This window comes from Diabrotica undecimpunctata, chromosome 4, assembly GCF_040954645.1.
Source record: "Diabrotica undecimpunctata isolate CICGRU chromosome 4, icDiaUnde3, whole genome shotgun sequence".
Classification (NCBI taxonomy): domain Eukaryota; kingdom Metazoa; phylum Arthropoda; class Insecta; order Coleoptera; family Chrysomelidae; genus Diabrotica; species Diabrotica undecimpunctata.
Window position 1 is genome coordinate 45,690,659 of NC_092806.1, and position 14,230 is coordinate 45,704,888.

The following is a 14,230-nucleotide window of genomic DNA, read 5'->3' on the forward strand; positions in this document are numbered from 1 at the left end:
TCCCTAGGTCATCTCTGACCACTGCACGCTGATAGGAACATAAATGAGATACTGCAAAAATGTGTTGTCCTATATACATCATTTATTGTAGAAAACTTCACACTGATGCATGACAATGCACGCCTTCATACCGCCCGCATTTTCAGAAAATACTTAAATGAAGTTGATATTACCCATACGACATGACCAGCGCACAGTCCCGACTTAAATCCCATCGACCATGTTTGGCACAGGCTTAGTAGAAGTGTTCAATGCAGGGTACCTACTCCTCTTACCTTAAAACTTAATTCCACAGAATGAATTTTTAGACTTAATTAACAGTATGCTCAAAAGAATGAATTCCGTTATACAGGCTTATGGAGATAATACGAGGTATTAGCAAAATCGAGAAGTAATTAATATTGCTTTTATTGTTATTTTCATTTTTTTTTCTAAAGGTAGTTGAATAAGTAAGAATTTATTTTATTTTCTATTTTTTTTGTATTAATTTGCAAGTTTGTATAATTCTATTTAAACAAATAAAAGGTTTTTGTACGCATTTCCTGTCTAAAACATACATTAAAACCTTCTATCAGAATTCGCCAAGCGTCGATAAAAGTTACAATAAAAAATAAAGTGGAAAAAAAGGAAAAGACCGTTAAGATTTGATTTGATCTGAAAATACTGAAATTTGGAAAAGCAATGTAGCACACGTTATCAAACAGGAACAAGAGTATTTCGTTCTGCCGTCAATTGATCCAGTAATAATTCAACCTAGTGAAGATTAGTGAAGAGTAAAACGGTTAAGTTGAATATAAAACTTCAGAAAAAACAACAAAATCCCCGAATACATCAGGATATTTTTAATTAAAAAAAACAGATAGTATTTACAAACTTATTAACAAACTATAACAGAAAAATAATCTTTCAACATTGCAAAATGAATCGGGAGTTAAATGGGTTTCTTCTAGGCTCCTTCTATTATCGTTCTCTAGTCAGTTCGTAAAAAATAGCAATACTTAGACTAACTATCAGCTTTTTAGACATTTTCTCCGACAAATACCATTTTAATGTTCAATACTTTTCTAATACAAATTCCTGGTCTACAAAGGATCCAAAAAAATAATAAAAAAAAGCAAAAAACCCCTGAAGGAACCAAAAAAATTTTAAAAACAAAAAATCGAAAAAAAAATATAAACGACTGTAAAAACTTTAGTAAATAAGTATGTAACTGTTATTTTTAAACTTATAGTAAATCGAGTTTTTCTTCATAATACATGTTTTTTTACTGGCATCTTGCCATAATGGCAGATTTTACACAAAATTAAATTTCGTACGCCTATGATTTTCTCAGATATCACCGATAAGCTCGATACTTCCGCTTTCAATTGACTTTGGATAAAGTTTACCTGAAATTGCAATCTATAATCTATATCTATATTTATCTAAGTATTATAGTAATTGTAATTTTGTGATTTCCAAGAAAGATCACAAAATTGTACTTTAAAATTTGAAATTGAAATTTACCAAATTTCGTTTTTTTTTGTTACACAATATTGGTATCCTTGACTGATTGTCCTAAATCAGTCGTAATACGGTCAAGATTAGAACACTCCGTGGCCTAAACATAATAATGTTGATTGTACTGCAACGCAATGAGGACAACCGATAAATTTATTTAAATCAACAACTAATGTAATGAACTCTTTGTTATTTTCCGAAATGGTTATAAATAGGTAATGGATATTCAACATTATGCTATTAGTTGAAGGATACGTAATAAAAATTTAATTTATAATTAAAACACGTAATGATGGTCAACCCTCAGAGTGGATCTACCTTTTCACGAAGACGTCTACTAACTAGCACAGCAAACCTGCGTCGAACATAAAAAAGGAAATAAAATAATTTTAATAAATCAGAAATTTAGTCAATAAATAAACGTCTAGTGGATGAATGAAATTTAAATCCGTTCATATATAAAATTGCGAGGTATCCTTGTGGGCACTAATAATACGAAATTAACTGTGATAAATCAGGGCATATGAATTAAAGTTAAATTTTAAAATAATATTTATTGTAACCATTTTGTTATAATTAATAAGATGAAATATGATAATATACGATTATAATAAAGACAAAATTTAAATATAAATACCTAGGTTGCACTGAAAAAGGTAGACTTGAAATAATTTGAAGGAGCACAATAAAATAAAAAAGGAATATAAGAAATAGAAATAACAATGAATTTAGAGAATGTCGAGAGAATTTAAACGAAATAAAAGAAATTTAAAAGCAGATATGTAAGCGAAGATATATAAGATTGGCGATCACCATGGCAATCTTTATCTTATTTGCAGCAGCACGGAAATGCTGCACAGATGTTGTATTGAACCAGATTCTGAGGTTCTTTAACCAAGATGTTCTTCTTCTTCCTGGACCTCGTTTTCCAAATATTTTTCCTTGCAGGATGGCTTGAAGGAGAGCATATCTGAATTAATTTCGCATATGTCCGAAGAACTGTAACTTTCCAGATTTGTTGGTGGTCAGTACCTCTCGGTTCTTATTCATTCTTTTGAGGACCTGCTCATTTGTGACTTCAAAAAAAAACTTTTCTGAAAAAAGTTCAGAAAAGACGTAGCATCGCAGCATTCTTGGTTTTGTATCAAGAGAGAGGTTGTGACTCTTGAAAAAGGCCACCATCCGATTGAAGGTGGATCTAGCTTTTTCGATGCGTGCTCTAATATCCTGGTTGTTGGTCCATTCTTCATTTATTATGATGCCGAGGTAGTTGTAGTGCGTCACTCTTTCTACAGGAGATTGGTCGACGTCAATAAAATAGAAGATGATTATTATGAAATAAATGGTATGCGATCACTCTGATATAAAAGTGACTGAAAACAGCAGGGGAATAATTAACATTAACGACTTATCCTCAAGTATCATAAATAAATCAAACCTACTCCCATTTTTATTTGCTTAAATGCATTGATGGGGAAAAAGTTTTTTATTATGGAAATATTGATAATATGTGCATTGGAGGAAAGAATTAAAAATTTTGTAAATAAAAATTATTGGGGAGAAGAATAACCAAAAATATAAACAGTTCGTTTGTTTTTTTCTATATGCGTTAGAAGTGATTTGGACTTATAGACTTATATGGGCAAATTGTTAAATTTAGGATAGTTATTAAATTTAAAATATGAAGAATAAACAATTGTGTTTCGTTAGCGAACATCATGCCAAAAAACACTTAAATGTTTCTCCAAAATTTTAATATACAAAATATGAGCCACTAACGGTCTTATTATTGTTCTGTTGTGCCTCGTATCGATTTTAAAAACTGGGAATTTTGTAGAAAGCTAATTATTAAGGTCCATTGTTAGTGTGTTTATTGAAAAAAAAAATAATTGTGGAAAGAAGAAGAACATCTAATACTGACAAGGAAACTAGTCCCGACAGATTTAGATGGGGTAAAATTAATTTGTAAATAAGAGTTTAAAAAGTGGTAGCAGTTCCTGTGGTAGCAGTGGTATGAATGCTAGTTGGGGTAATTTTGTAGTATTTGAGTTTTTCCGTATTTGTAAATACAAATAATGTAGAATTTGCATTGTTATTTTTGTAAAATAAAGTTTATTTAAATTTGATTGAAAATGTGAGTGTTTTCTTAGATTACCTATGCTATTGATGCCATTGATGAAGATAAGAGATGCTAATTGAATAAAAAATTGTTAAACAAAAATTGTGGGTGTCAGTACAATGTATGAATGTGACATCAAATTATATGATTGGACATGAAAGTTATAATAATGGACATGAATGAAAGAAAAAATTGATAATGAAGAAGTATGGAAATGCATTATATTTGGTATTCAAAACATGAAAAAGAGAGTCGGTGTAGTAGCAAGTGAAAAAAATTGGATAAGTTAGTAAGGTTGGGATACATATGAGCTGGGTAAATTAATTGTAGTTAATTAAGTAAAGGTGTATGATGGAAATAGAAGGAATATGATCAAGTAATTGATAAGTAGGTAAGCAAAAGAAGATATGAGAGGTTAATGAGTAAAATTAAGAAAAGTATGGAGATTAGGAAAACAACTGTCGATGGATGGGAACAAAGTTACGGTTGAGCAAAATTTGTCTGTTGGCACAGTTAGGACTGTTTTTCATGTCTTTAATGATCTCTAAATCTTCGTACAGATCTAAACGTAATACGTTTTTTGTTGTATATTGTCAATTAATTTTGCACCTTCAGGAATCTTAAGTTGATGTTTTTTTTACATTTAAATGGTGTGAAAAGACAAATGTGTACTCTCTCTTGAAGTTTTAGGAGGATCTGGTAGATAAAGGTCTGTAAGTTCTACCAATATAGGTAGCATCGCAATCTGAACAAGAGAGTTTGTATACACCACTGGGGTTCATGTAATGTATAGGGTCCATGGTATTGATTTAACTCTTACTAAGGGTGTTGTTAACTTTAAATGAAATTTTGATGTTGTCAGAATGTGATGTTTTGTTTGATTCTTTCGGATCATTTGGGATAATGGAACGGTAAAGAAGCATAAATGGGAGAAATATTGAAAATTGGGGAAAGTTGGCGGAGTTTGAAGTTTCTAGTTCCATGGTGAAAGTAATGTTAGGATAAATTTGATTGATTTTATGAAGTAAGTTATGGGCTAATTCAAGAGTTACCTTAACTAAAGACTAAACAGTCATCAATATATCGAAACCAGTGAAGAATCCCAATTTTTTTTTTAATATGATTGGATTCTAAATGATCTATAAAGACATAAAGTTGTTATTAAAAATAAAGTTATCCTGAGGCAGGCAAATTTTTAAAATTTTTTAAAATTAATGAAATGTTGATGGGAGAGATGGATTTATTTGTAAGGAGTGTGTTAACCAGACTAATAGATTTCTGTTTGGATACTGAAATCGATAAATTCCTAACATCAAAGGATAGTATAGTAATATTAGGATTAATATTGTTTGAAGTTGAAGTTTTTCAACTAATTGGTGAGGGTTAGAAACTGTCAATTGTGAGGTGAAAATGATAAAGTGTTAAAAGTGAATTTAGATAAAATAGATACGGAAGTATTGATAAAACTGACAACTGGACGAATAGGAAAGTACACTTTGTATATATAATTTTCTGTATTATTTATCCTTTTTTATACTAATCACAGGAGCTGGAAATATTTTCAAAGATTAAAATTACGCTATTGATATGTTTCGATAAGTATGTTTTAGGAAAAATATTGAAGGCCGAACTTGGAAAATTTCCAGCGATTAAAAGATTTATTATTAAAGAATAAAATGTTTACACTCATATATCCTAATGTGTCATCTTTTTATTTATGAATAAAAACATAAATATTGAGTAAAGGTAACCTCTTTGGGTACAACTTATGCCTTTTCACTCACAAAGATGAAATTTAGTTTTTACGTGACGATAGTAATTTTTCACTTTTTCATTTAGCGTTGTTCCTATATTTTTACTATATTATGTAATGTTTTCCGGCTTTTCTAGGGATTTGATTTAAAAATAAAAAGATTAGATTAGCGAAACGATTAAATTAGATTATTTGCAGCAAAATACAAAAATTGCATACGAATGATGCACTTTTCACCTTTAAAACGCATTTTCATTCTTGCCGATAGGACACTCCGATTAAAAATATATTACATTTTTACCGTCGAGTTGATAAAAATTTAATAATTTCTGTCCCCAATTTTCTACCCCTTATAATTATAATCTTACCCTATGGTAGGCAAAAAATATTCGTTACAATTACAGAAATGATTTAAAAGTGTTTTAAGGAAAGATCTATATGATTGACTCCGTTATTATAGTAAGTGGTCTGCAAAATGTAAATTGACTTAAGCTTAAAGATGCTGATAAACTTCTCACCGAGCACTTTGGAAATACTTGGAGAACCTTGGAAGAACTCAAGTTTTTTGAAGATGTTATCTTCAATAATATTCAACTAGGGCAGCTAGCAGTTCAGGAAGGAAGTGCTGATACAGTTCCTGATACTGAAGAAATAATAGAGGAAGCAACTTGTATTTTTTGAAGAATTTCCTTCTATTTCAGTATAATATAATATTTTGTTTCTAATATTACATGATTTTAAAAACAAAATGTTTCTGTTTTATTTTTATGAGCTATAATAAATAGAATTATCTGTAAAACTCTCAAAGGTAACATAAAACCTTTTATTATTTTTTTGTCAAATTTTAGTATTATTCCCCGCAATATCCACCTTTTAATATTAAAACCATTATTCTCCATTTTTTTTCAATTAAAAAAAAACTGTTAATTTTTTGGGTAAAGTTTCTTCACTATTTGCTGTCATTTGCCATTGTCTTACAAACTAAAATATATTTGTTTCAATATCGCCTAAAATAAAGGCATATCATTGTTTTGCGTTTTACTCAAAATGATAGAGATTGTCAACTTTGTTACTAGGACCCTTAATTATTCCTTCTTGTTTTTCAGAAAGTGCATTTGTGAAAATTCTTTCGAAGTAAACGTTGAAAAGCAAGGACAAGAGGCACCCCTACGGTGCTCCTGTTTTATTATTAAGAGCTCATGATTCCAAACCGTCTACTAAAACTGATCTTATTTGATTGCAATACAAATTTTCAATTATGCGAACGTGTCTGCACTTCAAGCCAATGTCTCTTAGAACTTCGATTAATATAGAGTGCTTAACACGATTAAATGCCTTTTGGAAGTCAATAAAACAACAGTACATGTCTACAGATACCTATATCACGTCACACATCTTCGACCTCGTGAATTATTTCGTATCTTAGATCTGAACGTGAACTGTTCTTATTGTTAAATTTTCCTAGTTTTATGACAATAATTTCCTATTTAAGAATTTATATCTGTATTTAAGTCCGTAGAGAGTATATTAGCAGACGTTGACCGAGTTGAGAATTAACGTAATTTCAGGATGAAATATCTGGTTAATATTAGTTCATTGTTTTTAGTTTCATGTTTCACAATATGTCTAAAAACTGCAAATATATTTCTAAATATTTAATAGCAAATATTTCGTAAGCAGTAGAAATTAGTTAGCAAACTATTATTTTGTCTATTGAAATTTATATTGTAGATGTTATTGATAAGCAAAATTCGATTTCTCTTCGAAAACATTATATTTGAATGTATATGTAAGGCTGTATTTTAGTAAAATTTAAATTATATATATTATGCCGAAAAGATAAATATATAGAATGATCCTTAAATCAGGTAGTGCAAATGTCAATATGATTCGTAGGTACGTTTAATTTGATAATAATTACAAGTATTATATAATTTATAAATAGCGAACTGGTCAGTAACACGTAATTAATTGTCTTAATTACTATGTTTTGTTGTCATTTTTAATAAAAACAGTGCCATAAAGTAATTATCTATATTGACTTTAATTAAGCATGATTAATGGTAATGCGTGCGACAACGGTGATCGCTGGTATAAACAATGAACTGAAGTTTTAAGCACTCCAAATCCTAAAACTGAAATATTTTGCACATCTGTCTCAACTAATAGCTTAAGGAAGAAGGTGCATCTTGTATCCAAAGAATCTTCAATATACTAAAATGAAATGAGTACCTTGTTTAGACTAGAGTTAAGTTGGGTGATATGTACCAACATATGTAACAGCGTGTAGGAAATCGAATGGAGGTAGCCAATTTCAGAGAGGAGATAGAAAGGTACAGTTTGCCATCTCAAGCTACCCCCATCATCCCGTAACTCAAAACACACCCCGGAAAACCAAGATATCGGCCAAAAAGCAAACCGCAAGGATCAGGGTGGATCGGACAAGTAAGCACTACGCTAAGCTTAGCAGAATAAATAAATCATTGCTTATTCATTAAATTCGCTTTAAAATGTAACTTTCTAAGTTAGGATCCTTAAATGTTACGTGTACTTAGTGCTTCTGTACGGAGTAGAAACGTGGACATTGAAGGCGGAAACTTTATCAAAACTTCAGGCTTTTGAGCTATGGTCATACAGAAGGATCCTGAAGATACCATGGACAGACAAAGTCACCAATGAGGAAGTACTGCGAAGGATGAACACAACCGCGGATTTGGTCAACATCGTGAAGGGCCGTAAGCTGCAGTACTTGGGACACATAATGAGAAATCAAGGCAGATATGAGCTACTCCAATGCATTTTGCGAGGTAAAATTGAAGGAAAAAGGGCCCCAAGACGAAGAAGAATATCCTGGCGTACTAACCTGAGAGCATGGTATAGAAAGACCTCAACACAGCTATTTCGTATCCTCCTCCTCCTAAGTGCCTTCTCTGTTGAGGTTGGCGATCAATATGGCAAATTTCTCTCTATTCTGGGCTTAATGAATTAATTCATTTCCTTTTGTGTGTCTAAGATTTACCTATTCCGTATAGCAACCAACAAAGTCATCATAGCCAGAATGATCGCCAACGTTCGGGACGGGCATACATCCTAAGAAGAAGAACTTTTTAAGTCCCGTGGTTTCTTGTGGATTTTATATTGGGGACTTTAAATTTAAATCAGCTACGACCTGCCACAACTTTATCATGTTTGGCTGGACTTTACAAATAACCCCCACCGTGGAAATAGCTTATTAAAAATTTATGAATAAATCAGCACGCTTCAGTTTTTTTAATATTTTTATCCATTTCTCCCACCAATCACAGCATACTGAAATAATATCCATGATATGACAATATGCTAGAGCCCAGCTTGCTTACGCGTTACCTAGCCAGTTGTTAGCATTTCCTCGGCAAAATAAAATAAAATATGCCGTCAAGGTCTTCTCTGGCGTTTTTGATTGCCGAGATATGCTAGCCTTACGTAAAGTTAGCATAGTCATTGTTTCTGGGAAACGGTTGCAGCAATAAATGGTTTCTTGGGGTAAAACTTCGGCAATAAATTAGCAATCAATTCGTTGCAGTTCGCTTTTTGGCCGATATCTCAGTTTTCCGGCCGTTATCTTCGGAGGTGTGTTTTGGGCTAAGGGGTGATGGAGTAACTTTTAGAGATAAAACCCTTTTAGCAATAAAATATACCACGATCGACTATGTACACCTTTTCCTTGCAGAGATATAACGTGTAGCATTTCAAATTACCTTGTATAAGTTAAACCGAAAAAAGATTCTTCTAAGCGGCGTCCTTATTTTAAATAGCTTGAGAACCTTCTTGTGTTTTGTTTGTCCAGGAGACTCATGTAAGTACTCATTTTGTTTCATTTTAGTAGTTGCCCCAATCCAATCCCATCTTGTTATTCACTTATCCACGATCCAGCTCTCCAGAGAAATCCTGAGTAGCCGTTCGCACCGTTTCGGTTTCGGTTTGCTTTGCTTACCCTATCTCTAACCCCATAATTTCTGTCCCCAATTTTCAACCCCTTATAGTAATACCCTATTTGGTAGGCAAAATAATCGTTACAAGCTATGGCTCTGCTGGCTTTACCGTAAAGTAAGCATACTCACTGTTTCTTGGAAACAGCTACAGCAAAAAATTTTTTCTTTTTTCTTTCTTTTTTCTTTCTTCTTTCTATTAATTCTTTTGATACTACTAGACTTCTTGTTCAAATTACTTTATAAAAGGTATATTAATATAAAAATTCTATTAGGCTATCAAATGTAGAAAGATGGCCTATTTTGAACACGTAGTAAGGGGAGACCGATATAATATTCTTCAACTTATTATGATGGGTAAAATCGAAGGACGCAGAGGAATTGGTAGAAAGCAGGCCTCTTGGTTGAAGAATATCAGGGAGTGGACAGGAATGAGGAAAGCTGAGCAACTCTTTAGAATAGCTCAAGACAGAGACAGTTTCGCCATGTTAATCGCCAACGTCAGGGGGACTTAATAGGGCACGTTAAGAAGAAGAAAGATATTCCGCCATTGTCTTTTTCTTGACTAGTTCGAATTTTGCAGTAATTTTTAAATTTTTTTAAAGCTTGTATTTTTTCATTTTTGAAATTAGTTTCCTGAAGACAAATTATATCTGGATTGGGTCTGGCCAGAATTATTTGGAGCATCGGAAGGTTATTCCGTTAATGTTCCGATTCAAAATAGAACAAAAACCCGTGTATAATAAATAAAAACTGAAACTTTGGATTGTTACGGAAGTTAATGACTCGGCCCTGGGATAACTCTTTATTTTCAGTATCTGATGCTTCAGTATTCGACCAAGTCATCTGTAAATGTATCAGTAGTTTCTTTCTTATATTTGTACATCTAGATTTAATGGATCTTTGTTTGAAATATGGGTATATTGCAGTTAGCATTTTCACTAAGCTTCTAAATCGTGTAATTGTTTATAACGCTGACTGAATCCTGTGCACCATAAATATTTTCAAATAGATTGGATATTTAATTAAAATCAAGAATAAATGAAGGATTTTACTCTGGGATAAATGCCTGGGCTATGTGAGTTGGTGTCTTTTTCTTATTTTTATTTTGGTTTTTTTGGATGGAGCATCATTTAGTTTAACAAACTGGTCTAGACTTGAGTTTTTTTAATCAGCGTCTTGCGCTGGGGGGACGTGAGACTATTTCTTCCAAACTTGAGCTATTTTATGTAGAATGGGTTGTATCTATATTAATGATTGGTTGTGCGGTTGGAGTTTTTAAGGGGTTAGTTGGAAGTATTTGGGGAGGTATGGATTGCGAAGATGTTTGGGAGTGGGGGTTTTGGTTATAATTTTCAGGAACTAATTCTTGGGTTGTTTCGTAATTTGCAGCAGTATGGCCTTGCCTTTTACATGAAAAACATACCAAAGAATCTTGTGACAAAAAATCCTATAGTTGGTGTTATCATGATTAATTAATATGGATTCAGGTATTGAGGTAAGCAGAGGTGTGGTAAAAATTTGTCGTCTAAAACTATAAACGTGGCTGAATTCCGGCAAACCGGCACTTTTCTTGAAAAATGACATGGGAGACATTGTTTTAAGGCTCAATTTTTTTATTTCTTGAGTTAATAAAGCATATGGAATGGGGAATGGTGGGATAAACGTTTGTCAGAATTAGTCTTTCTGCTGGAGTGACTAGTTTGCGTACTTGGACTTGTTGGTTATTAATTTCTATACACCCTCCAGCGGCGGCCGGCCAGGTGAAGTAGGTGAAGGTGAGGTTCACCAAAAAAATATAATTAAATTGAGACAAATAAATAAAAAATGAAAACAACATTATTATATCTAAATTCTGAAATCAATTATTTATTCTCTTTTAATGAATCTAAAAATTAAAAAAGACAACTAGCTTTATTAGCGGTACGTACTTGACGGTCAAGTCCTGACCTGTGTCACTAGCCGTGTATAATAGGATTCAGGAAGAGGTGAATATAATTTTTGAAATGCAAAATCCATCTGCATCAGCGTTCACGGTTGCCATGGCAACGTGACGTCAGCCTATCCTTAGTGATAGCTGAGGAAACTGGTACTTGCAGTTCCGCTTAAAAATATATTATTCGTCTTCACCCACTGTTGGATGTGTATTTGGTATTCCTATTTTTCGGAAATTTCTCTAAGCGACAATATTTTGAAATTTAGTCCATTATATAGATATTTTTATATAGTATAGTGTATAGTATAGTATTTATTAGTTTAGTTTAGTCACAATATTAATTTTATTTGTTTAGTGCACTTTATTAATACATTTCTCTGTGGTTTGTTTCGGATTTCGGATATAAAGTGTTCTCGTGGATTTCGTTTAAACAAAAATAATTTTAGAGAGACATGAATCCAATTAATGACTTCTTCTTTTTCTTCTTCCTATGCCGTCTCCAATAACGGAGGTTGGCGACCACATTTCTAAAAATTTCTCTGTCTTTTGCAACGTGGAATAAATCGTCTACAGTCATGTTTGTCCAGTCTCAAATATTTCGCAGCCATGATTTCCTCTTTCTACCTATTCTCTTTTTGCCATCGACTCTACCCTGCATGATGACCTGCAGAAGACTATATTAAATGGTGGCTAAATTAATGACTTGGTGTGTAATATATTAGAGACTCCATTTAGGCATTGGAAAAATGAAGATAAAAGGGATGTTCTTTTACATTGTCGACCAACCAGTATTTTAAACATCTGCTTCTGATCCAGAGTGGTCGGCTGCAATCAGCATCTGACTTACAGTGGGCTGAATTGAAACTCACCAACCCCAGGCGTGGTGTTTTAATCGCCAAAAAACCCTCAATGAAATGTCGAGGTTCAGAACTAAAATACCCCAGGCAAGCAGAACTGAACAAGAAAAACTGTTTTCAAGTTATTAGGGCCATAAACTCTAAAAATTTTTTTTTAACGAATTTTTTGGGCGCGAAGTAGGTACTAGTCCTTTTGGCTCCGACAAAGCTTTCCTCATCTTCACTACTTTTTTAGGCCACGAGCCGCCGCTGACACCCTTCATAATTATTCATGAATTGTTCAACGTTTTTGTTTGCAAGGTACATACACACTCTGTTGTTAATAGCTGTGAGGAAAATAGAATCATTTTAAGCTGGATCAACGTTCCTAGTGGAATCAGGTAATCTTGAACGTTTAGGTTTTCAATGGCTGGGAATACAATAGCTTGATCTTTGGTAGAAAATTGTTGTTTAATTACTGCAGATGAATATATTTTCCTTTTGGGAGTTTCTGTAGTCAGAAGTCCCGTCAGTTGGATTTAACATCTTTTCTTTATAATTTAAAATTAAGTTAGACCTGAAATACGGACCTGTTTTAAAACAGGCGATTTTATCATGTCGTTATAGATAACGAATAAACTTGTTTAGAGTTTTTATGTCAAGCCGACTTATGATAAATACAATAAATTCCTGTGAAATAACTCTTTTATAAAATTTTAAAGAGTACTTACAGGATGGAAGTAAACGCACTCTTATGCACTTATATTGAGCAAATAAAAAAAAATTTATTCATTAACTACTATCTAAATAACAGTTTTTGTTTGGAGCTGACAAATTCGCCCTAACTAGTGTAGTATTTGTGTCTTGTTTCATTATCCGCTATCAGAACTGTCATTATTATGACATACTTTACAGTATTTTTGGTTTGATTAGATATCTTTTTCGAACCTTGTTTTCCCTTTTTTTTTAGTATTTAAAGATAGAAATCAATACAGTAAAACCTCGATATAACGGACCTCTATTTAACGGACTTCGGATATAACGGACATAAAATCCGGTCAAATGTAAAAAAACATAAAAACATACTGTTAATATTACACATGCGTCTCATATATGTAATCAATATGGCATAAAAAACCAAACTTTCGGACATAAAAAAACAAAATAAATAAATTTGCATTCATGTGTGATGTAGGAGAGCATAGCAATCTTGGAAAACGAATGAAATTGGCTGGTGAAACTTCACTGGAAGAAGCAATCTTAAAAGGGTACGGCCAACAACGTTCTAGTGGGATCCCGGTCCGAGCAGTCGAATTGAAATTTGCTGCAATTAAATTAGCAAATCGTATGGACATACCAGAGCAAGTGATGGATGGCTCTGGCGCTTTCCTAAAGGGCACGGAATTATGAATAAAAGAATTTACAGAATTTAAAAGAAGAAACAGAAACTTTTAGGCAAAAATTAGTAGCACATATAGCAAGTAAGTAACGAAATGCTATTAGAATCTCAGATTTACAATGTTGACGAAACTGGTTTGTTATGGCGTACTTTGTCTGAAAGCGCACAAGCCTCCAAATATGAAAAATCGGATTCTGGAAGAAAAATCAGTAAGGACAGGATCTTGGCACTGCTTTGTGCTAACGATGATGGATCGCATAAATTGACACCTGTAGTGGTTGGCCAACCTCGTGAACCTAGAGTTTTTAAAGACACAATGCATCATATGCCCCTTTCATATTATAGCTCTAAGAGGACATGGTTCACCTCAGATATTTTCAAAAATTGGATTTCAAAGAAATTGTACCCTCAGTGAGAAAATTTCAAGAGAAGAAATTCGGAATACTGTCAGAAGAGGTGAAATGTTTATTGCTTTTAGACAACGCTCCTGCTCACTCCTCTGAAATATTCTACGTTCGGAAGATGGAAACTTCAGGGGTATGTTTTTGCCAAAAATACAACATCGCTTGTTTACCCATGGATCAGGGAATATTTTTGGCAGCCAAACGAATATATCCCAGAAAGTTTTTAGACGAACTAATAGTTGTATTGTATGATGGAGATTTTTATCGGAAATACTTTTACCCATTACTGTGTCAGAAGTAAGATCAGCTTTAAAG

At 32.8% G+C, this 14,230-nt stretch overlaps 1 protein-coding gene across 1 annotated transcript in view; it reads right to left on the bottom strand.

Annotated features, from left to right (window-relative positions):
* Positions 1 to 14,230, bottom strand: part of LOC140439468 (ATP-binding cassette sub-family G member 1-like) — a 302,118-nt gene that overhangs the window by 108,592 nt on the left and 179,296 nt on the right. The gene's annotated exons all lie outside the window — the stretch shown is intronic.